The sequence below is a fragment of the Chionomys nivalis genome, chromosome 5 (assembly GCF_950005125.1).
Source record: "Chionomys nivalis chromosome 5, mChiNiv1.1, whole genome shotgun sequence".
NCBI classification, from domain to species: domain Eukaryota; kingdom Metazoa; phylum Chordata; class Mammalia; order Rodentia; family Cricetidae; genus Chionomys; species Chionomys nivalis.
The window spans coordinates 57,982,874-57,992,052 of record NC_080090.1 but is presented as its reverse complement, the minus strand read 5'-3'; positions in this window follow the sequence as shown (position 1 = coordinate 57,992,052).

Below are 9,179 nucleotides of genomic sequence, written 5' to 3'. Positions count from 1 at the left end.
GGGAAGAGAGAGAAGCAGGGCTTGTATCCAGGCTGCTGTTCCCCAGTGTTTGCTTGAAGGACGGATGCACACCTAGGATCTGCAGCTCTTGTTGTAGAGAGGACTTGGACCTGCTGCCTTCCTTTACGGACAGCAAAGCACATAGAGGCTTGTATGATGCTGGGAGTTTCCTCACAAGCAGCATGGGGTTAGAAATAAGAATATAGAGGGTATGGTGCCATAGATAAATAATACTACCTAGTTTCCCAAGTTTGATGCTTAGCAGAATAAAATCTTTTATCATGAGTCAGAGAAGTGTGGTTGGCTGAGAGCTCAGTGTGATCAGATCTCGAGATAGGATAAGTAGGGTCTCCTGTGACCTGGGGTGAATAGGGTCTCCTGTGCCCTGGGGTGAATAGGGTCTCCTGTGCCCTGGGGTGAGTAGGGTCCCCTGTGACCTGGGGTGAATAGGGTCCCTTGTGACATGGGGTGAATAGGGTCCCCTGTGACCCAATGGTTGATGATGACAGGCTTCAGTTGGACTCAGTAAATTTCACCGTGGGTCCTAGATGATGACTAAGCAGCAGTTTCATTGCTCGTGTACCTCCCTACCTCCCACTTGAGCCTCCTGGGATACTGCACATAAAGCTGGGCAACAACCTGAAATGACCGAATAATTCTGTCACTGGGTAGAAAATGAACTGTACTAAAAAATTAAAAAAAATGATATAGTAAATGAAGTGAATATTTTTTCATATTGCTTATGAAAAAATCTCCAACCCAGAAAGCAACATTTATTGTTAAACAGACTCTAAAGATTGTGCTAATTAATTTAGTTTTGGGTATTTAGACAGGGCTTCTATTCCCTGCCCTTGAGTTAAATGAATGATTTATGTAACAGCTAAGTTACATAAGGATTTAATCTCCATCTCACTCAATCCAAAATTCTTGCTCTTAAACATCTCACTAGTCTGTCAGCTTTTACCGCCTGGCAGTGTAACAAAACACTAAAGTCGGAACCTGTCTCGGTTTTCTTCATCCTTTATTTTCAATTTTTAAGACATAGGGAATCTATGTCCAAAATGCAAGGTCATGGTCATGAAGGAAAATTATAGACCATAGAAAGCTGGGTGAGCACCTGGCAGAGCTTCTGGAGTCTCGGGCTGGAGTAAAGGAAAAGAATGCACATGGGGGGCTTGGATGTCACAGGAGAGTTGAGCTACAGCAGAGAGTCAGGAACTGGACAGACCTTCAGATGTGGAAGGAGCTGTCAGTCTTCCCCTGCAAACATAAGCATTTGTGTGCTTACTGTGGTGTCAGCCATCCATGGTCTTATAGAGCAGATGAACCATCCATTATTAGGGCAGTTTGAGCTGAGTGTGGTCTGTCCATCATGGCTGGTGTGGCTTGTCTGTTTTGCAAACCATAGTATAGTCCATTACAACCTCTTCTTTCTTGGTCTTCTACACAGCCTGACTAGTGTCCCTATTTACAAGTGTTCTCACCTACGGCCATTTCAGAAAAGTCAAAGTGATATTTCTTCAAATCTCAATTGGGATCTTATTATTCCACTCAGCGTTCCTCAGTGACTTTCCAATGACCTTGGAAAAACCCCGCATAGTCAGAACATCCTATGCCACCGTCAACAATTCAAGTATCATCCTACATCTCTGCCCCTCAGGTGCTAAGCCCATCCACCCTGGCTGTCTTTGTGTTGTGAACATACCAGGAAACCACCACCTCAGTCTCCCTCACATATGGTATTTCTCATGTCTTAATGATTTTCTTCAACTCCTCCGGGGATGAAGCTCATTGTAATGCTCACTTTTCTGCCAATGAAGACTTTCAAATCCCCATTTTATATTAGATTTCTTTAGGGCAATATAAGTACCCAGTGTTCGCTTTCATTGCATACATAACTTATAATTACACTTACTTGTATGTTTATTTGCTTGATATTGTATCCATGGTAAGTAATAAAGTTTATGTGCCCGTTCTGCTTGATACTGTATTCCTAGCATTGCTAAGGAGGAAGTGCTTGATAAATATTGACTCAATGACAAATGAAAGTATTTCACAGATTATACCAGGGGTTGGTATACGGAAAATAAAACCATATGTCCTCAGATGCCCAGGGCTAGTACTTTCCCATATACTTAAGTCTAGCTTAGTTTGTGACCAGTTCTTGAGAAATGAAGTCAACTAATCCAAAGATTTCTTTTTATTTAAAAGAGGGATATATGAGGCTGAGGAGATAGCTTGGTGGGTAAGGTGCTTGCTGTACAAGCATGGGACCTTGAGTTTGAATCCTCAGCACCTACACCATAAAACAAACAGACAACTAACTTTTGGGCATGGCTATGCTTGCCTGTAACCCCTGTGCTGGGGATAAGAACAGTATGAGAAGGCTTGTCTCAAGGGGACAGAACGAATCATAATACAGCAAACCACATAATGCCCCCATGTAAGTACATGTATGGATGTGTACAACTGTATACGCATAGGTGCCTATACTGCATACACACGCACCACACGTGCACACACACACAAACACACAAAGCAGAATCGTGGTATATGTTTTCTATAACACAATTATTGTTGAGGGTATTCTGATGCTAAAGGTTTGATGACGAGGACCTTCAGGTGAATGTAGGTGCTAGATTAACGATGTATGAGGATCTCACATGGTGAGCCTGAGACGAAGAATCAAACAATTGAGAGTTGGGTGGGTTAGAGCCAGAAAGTGGGGGCTAGAAACTTTGAACTTTCTACTAAGTTGAAGGTCCTGAGAAATTCTCTGTGTTTTTATCTAAATGGGGGTGGGGAATTAAAAACTGTTTGTTTTCGGGATGTTGTTATGTGAATTACATGATAGCTCTATGTTCAGTCTAGACATAAACTTGGGTGTGCATAGGAAACTGATGGCAGCTGCTGAATCAGGCAGGCTAGCCTACTACTTTATTGTTATAGCTTAACAAGATAAAAATTGTGACGAGTTAGAAGTTAACATCAATGATTTGACAGATAATTATGAGTTTATTTAAATTATTTATTTCATTCTGATTTAGCTTTGGTGAGCCAAATATATCTAGAAATACATCCATTTCTTTTAAATTGTCCAGTTTGGTAGAATACATATTTTTAAAGTATATCTTTTATGAGTCTCTGACTTTTCTTGGTGTCTGTTGTAACATCTTTTTTCCAACTCTAATTTTATTAATTTGTGTACTCTTATTGTTAATTTGGCTAAAGATTTGTCAGTCTTGTTAATTTTTTTCTAAATACCAACTCTTCATTTGATCAATATTTTTATTTCTATTTCATTAATTTTAGTCCTGATCTTGATTAGCTCATCCTCTCTTCCCCTCCCCCCCTTTTTTGAGGGAGTTGTTTGTTCTTGTTTTTGCAAGGATTTAGGTGCATCAGTAAGCTATTAATCTGAGATCTCTATTTAAAACTAATTTCTTGATTTAAGTCTAGTGGTGGGGGACTCACCTTTATTCTCAGCACTCAGGAGGCAGAGATAGACAAATCTCTGTGTGTTGGAGGCCAGCCTGGTCTACAGAGCAAGTTCCAGCACAGCCAAGGATACACAGAGAAACCCTGTCTAAAAATCAAACTAATAATAATAATAATTTCTTCATTTGATAAGAGCATAACCAACGCTCAAAATTCCTGTGGGTTTCTCTGAGTGGTTTCATTTATTTTAAACTTTTCTGAGTAGAGAATGTTTCTTTGCCAGAATGAGTGTACAGATTTTTATCAGTCAGCGCATCTGTGGAATGATGGATGTGTTATGAGTGGAAACTGAATTAAAGATTTATGAATTCTAAAATGCTATCTAGTTACTTAAATGATTAATGTTGTGTGTATGCTTTGTAATATTGTACATAGCTTGGTTTATGCCCACTGTGTCTTGGTGATGCACTCTGTAAATTAACTAGCTAGTTTATGGAATGGAAGCAACGTTCCCTTCTTCAGTCAGCCCAGACAACATCAGCTACACTGGGCTTCCTCCAGCCTCCTCTTCTTAAGAAAGACTTTTAGCGCCCCCTCTGTGTCTGATAGTATGTGAAGGAATGGTTTATTCTGAGATATTTTTCATACTTACAAGTGTGAGAAGGAACAAAAGAGAGTGAGAAATCACACGGCAAAAAGGGAGCTGAAAACATTAGGAATGAGATTTGCTGACACCGTGAAATAGCTGAGGTCTTATGGCCTCATAAATATATGTCTAAGAAACTAATTGCAATCACACATTTCCATTATAGATTTACACTTCTCATATTCTTTGACTAAAACTTCCAAAATTATTTTTTGCATTATCCTTCAACATATATATTAAAAATTCAACTGGATTAATTTTTTTTCATGATATGTTAAGTTGTCAAAGGAGGGAGCACAGAGGGAAGGCAGCATGGAAGAATCTGCAGAGCTTCTGAAAACAGACACTTGGACAAAATATTGGATTCTCTTTCAGCTTTGTGAGTTCCTGGGTGTCTAAGGCTCTTTAAAGTGGTTTAACTTCCCATGCTTTTTCAGACAATGGGATAAAACCGGACTTGCTGAACATAATGGACAATGAGGACTACGGAGAACTCAAGAACAATGGCAATGGGTTTTTGATCCTACTACACGTACTGGCTTTGTGGGAGCCTAGGCAGTTTGGATGCTCACCTTACTAGACCTAGATGGAGGGGGGTGGTCCTTGGACTTCCCACAGGGCAGGGAACCCGGATTACTCTTAGGGATGATGAGGGAGGGGAACTTGATGGGGGAGGGGGAGGGAAATGGGAGGTGGTGGCAGGGAGAAGGCAGAAATCTTTAATAAATAAATAAAAAAAAAGTGGTTTAACTTGTAGGGATTCACTTTTTAGATCTTGTTCTATGTTTAGTGAGCTGGAATTTAATGTGGATATTGATATTTTTGGTGGATCTAAAGTTGTATGGGGAAATATTTATTGGGTGGAAGTGCTATCCCCTCCCCATTGCACCCCCCTATTCCTACCACCAGTATTGACACCCACCCCCCAAAACCATGGTGGTAATTCTGGCTATATTTCCCTTTCTGCTTCCCACGACAGATTACCTCCAAACCAATTTTTCCTCATAGTCTAATTAACTCATGACCCTGCTCAAAATTCACTATTTCAGACTCAATCTACAGAACCTAAATTTCTCTTCATTACCGTGGTTTCAGAATTTCCAAAAACATTTGTCTCACTCCTATTACAGTCTGACAGTTCTGCAAAGTGCTTGATGTCAAATATTATGGAGCACTTATCAGCAAAGAGCTTGGAGATGAATGTTGGGAAACGTCTTAGTTAGGGTTTCTGTTGCTGTGGAGAGACACCATTACTGTAGCAACTCTTGTAAAGAAAAGCATTTAATTGGGGTGACTTACAATTCAAAGGTTTAGTCCATTATCATCATGACTGGAAATATGACTGTGTCCAGGAGGACATGGTGCTGGAGAAGGAGCTGAAGGTTCTACATCTTGAGCCACAGGCAACAGGAAGTGAACTGTGTACCACAATGAGTGTAGCTTGAGCAAAGGAGACTATCTAGCCCACCCCCACAGTGACTCACTTTTCTCAACAAAGTCACACCAACTCCAACAAGGCCAGACCTCCTAATAGTCCTTTGGGGGCCATTTTTTTCCAAAACACTACAAGAAAGCAGATTTTTTAAAACTTAATTTTATCTTTGAGATTATATTACATAATTTTGTAATCCCGTTTCTTTCCTCCCTTCAAACACTCCCATATGCCCCTCCACAGATGGATTTACATTTCTTCTTCAAGTACCGTGAGTTGTTTCAAACTGATTCTTTTTGTCAACATGTATCTGAGTGTTCCTTGCTTGGCAGGATGTGGTGTTCCAGTGGGCAAGAAATTCAGCGTTCACTCCTATAGTATTTATATTCTGAGTTGGAATAATACACAGAAAAGTAATATATACAAATAAAGTTTAAAAGTAAAAAGTGAAAATAAAAAGGGTTGTATCTATAAGTTTCATTTATTTTCCTTAGATTTTGAAACTTATTATGATTTTTGGTGTCTATTTCTGAAATTTTTAAGTATATACCATTGCACATGCATACATTGTTTTAAAAATAAATGAATCAAACTTTTACTTAGCATAGTTAACTGAATTGCACTTTAACCCTCTCTTAAATACAGACATGTCTTGTAACAATGTCATTTTATAGTTTTAGTTGGCAGATTCTTTGACTTTGCAGTACATAAAAATGGGGTGGAATTTAACAATGAGCCAAAGAATATAGTGTCATAATAGTGAGGGATTTCACTATGAGAACAAAAAACAAAGACAGCATCAGGAATTCCATTAGGTTGGAAATAATAAAAATGAAAACTAATAGAATAAAAAGGACTCGAGCATTTGGGAATGTAGATCTAACATGTGGTGTTAATGGTGCTGAACTGTGGGCTAGGTTGCAAGTAGCCACCCATGACTAAGGAGTGCACGTGTTATATAAAGGCCCCAGAATTGAAACTACAAGCAGTAACAAGATGACAGGGGAATATTCTGATGATACGGGGGAAATTCTGTTATGTTATTCATTCTCTTGGTTCCATACTAGGGGCCCCTGAGAGGAAAAGGACTGATTGAAGAAACAGATCTTAGGAGAGGATTTCTTAGATTGATTTACAGGTAGTCCAGCAGCCCGTGAATTCACATTGGAGGATTTATGAGCCCAGTACCCTCTCAGATCATGAGTGTAGGTCTCCTTTTCCTTAGAAGCAGTTGATCACCGGCCCATGAGGGCAAATGGAACAGAAGAGGTGACCAGGGTTCAGACAGCCATGAAGGAAAGAACTTCCGGGAGTCAACTTCAGAGAGTCGGTTCATTTTATTGTTCCAGGCTTAAGGTATCATACAGGTTCTTAGGCTTATGGGCAAGAAGGGCTGATTGGTCATGACACAGCCCTAATTATCATACAGGGAGGAAGAAAGAGCAGGACTTACCTGCTGAGTCCCGCAGTGTTTGCTGGGAGCTCTGCGCAAGGTCATCCCCAAAATAGGGTCCGGCATCTGAGCTTAGAGATATTCTCCAAATAGTACTAGACAAGAGAAGAGGAAATCTTGTCCTGAGCTTAGAGAGCCATCAGGATAATAGTAGAACGACAACTTTAATTGCAGGGTTTCCCAACACAAGATTCCTCAGCATTCCTGAAGAGCCACTGGTCTTCAGTTTATCTAGGAGGGCCAATGAAACTGGATTCTAATGTCAGTGAAAAAAATGCAGCAGTGTTAACAGCAGCAGCAGCAGCAGCAGCAGCAGCAGCAGCAGCAGCAGCAGCAGCGCCAACAGCCAAATGCCAACCCAGTAGATGAGCTTGCCAGCACAATATGAAGACAACAGGCAAAAGCCTTTCTTTCTCGTACTTCCTCTTTCCTCATCTGCCACCTTTAGGGTGGTCCTTTAGATTTCAGTTAAACTGATCAAGACAATCCCTCACAGATACGCCTAACTGATTTTCGTTCGGTTGGTTATAGATCCAGCCAATTTGACAACCAAGGTTAGCTGTCACAGACTTCCTGAGCTCAAGTTTTTGGCATTTTCATAGAAATGTTTCAGAGTCAGTAGTCAAGCTTTTAGTAGCGTATTTCCAGGCCTTAAGGAGGCAGATGTTTCTGAAGGGGAAACAGGATAAGAATGGGGAGACTGATCTGCAGCACTGAGATCTTCACATGGAAACAAACTTCGTGATTCTGTCTCATGAACCAGGCCTTGATGGATGGGGCCTGGTCTGAGAAAACATTCAGGTGCCCATGCAGGTGGTGGGATAGGAAGGCTTTGCTGTGTACGAGGGGTCTTCTGTCTGCAGTGGCGAAGTTGAGTTTCTTCACCAGGAAGGAATCGGGCATGTTGTGTGAGGCACTAGATTTCCTGTCAGGCAAGAGCTGCTGAAGCTGGAGTCTTCCCTTCTGCTTTGCATCCACTGCGGAAACTTTGGTCATGTCTTGTCCCATGGAGGACATGTGTGGCATGAGGGTGTGAGCAGCTCACGGCCTGCATGGTGGAGTGTTTGCTCTGAAATCTCCTCAGAAGCATGTGCTTAGCAGGGAACTCCACACAGAGAAGTCGTAGATTCTCTTCCTCTTTTGAAAATACAGAGAGAGGGCTTCTCGTTATGTGATAAATCGAGCTCAAGTGATGAACTATTCCCACAGTGTAAACACAGCCCGGGAAAGGGGTTTTGTTTGTGGATTTGGGCTCTTCTATCTCCCTGACTTTCATATTGACACCGTTTAAAAAAACATATCCACAGGCTGGTCTTGCTTGGACCTTGTAAGGACACTTTGAACAGAGAGGACCCAACCCGCAAATGTTTTCCTTTTTGTCAAAGGTCACCTAAGGTCACATACCAGGAGCTCCAGGGAGAATCCTTCTGGACCGTGACTACCCTTGAGAGGGAGGGACACATTCCAGAAGAGGCTAAAACAACTCTCACCTGACAGGACCCTGGCTCAGGGTGGTAACTGGCGTAGTCAGGAAGTCATGTAGGGTCAGGATTTCTGTGACTCAGGCAGAGTGGGCCTGTGTTCTATCACTCTTTAAAAAGTTGATGCGAGGTATATACAACACAAAGTCAGTTAATTTACAATCTATATTCAGTGGGACTTAGTGTATTTAGGATGTTGTAGAACCACCACCTCTGTGTAGTTATAGGATATTTCCAACACTCTCAAAGGAGATCTATCAAGTTCTTATTCCTGTTCTCCTCCTTCTATAATTCCTGGATGCCTCTAGCATACTTTCTCTTGCTTACAGGTTTACGTATTCCTGATATTTCACGTACAAGGAACCATGCTATGTGTGATCTTTTCGCTTAGTAATGTAATATTTTCAGGCTGATGTGTTAGTATTTTTAAAATATCTAACAATATTCCACTTTAGATTATTCTACATTTAGTTTGCCATTCATCTGTTGATACTCATTTGAATACAATTTTGTAAAAATAAAAAACCTCAAGAAACATGTTATGTAAGTATCTTCTAGATAGAGTTTAGATATCATAGACCTGGTTGTCTAATATAGCAATAATTTCTGCAGTTCAGACCTTTCGTTCAGCTATGTCTGGGGAGAAAGAGCTCTGGAGAGTTTAGCAGGACTGTTTGTCAGTACACATTGCCTGGCACAAGCTCTCTGCCCTTCGGTCAACCCTTACAG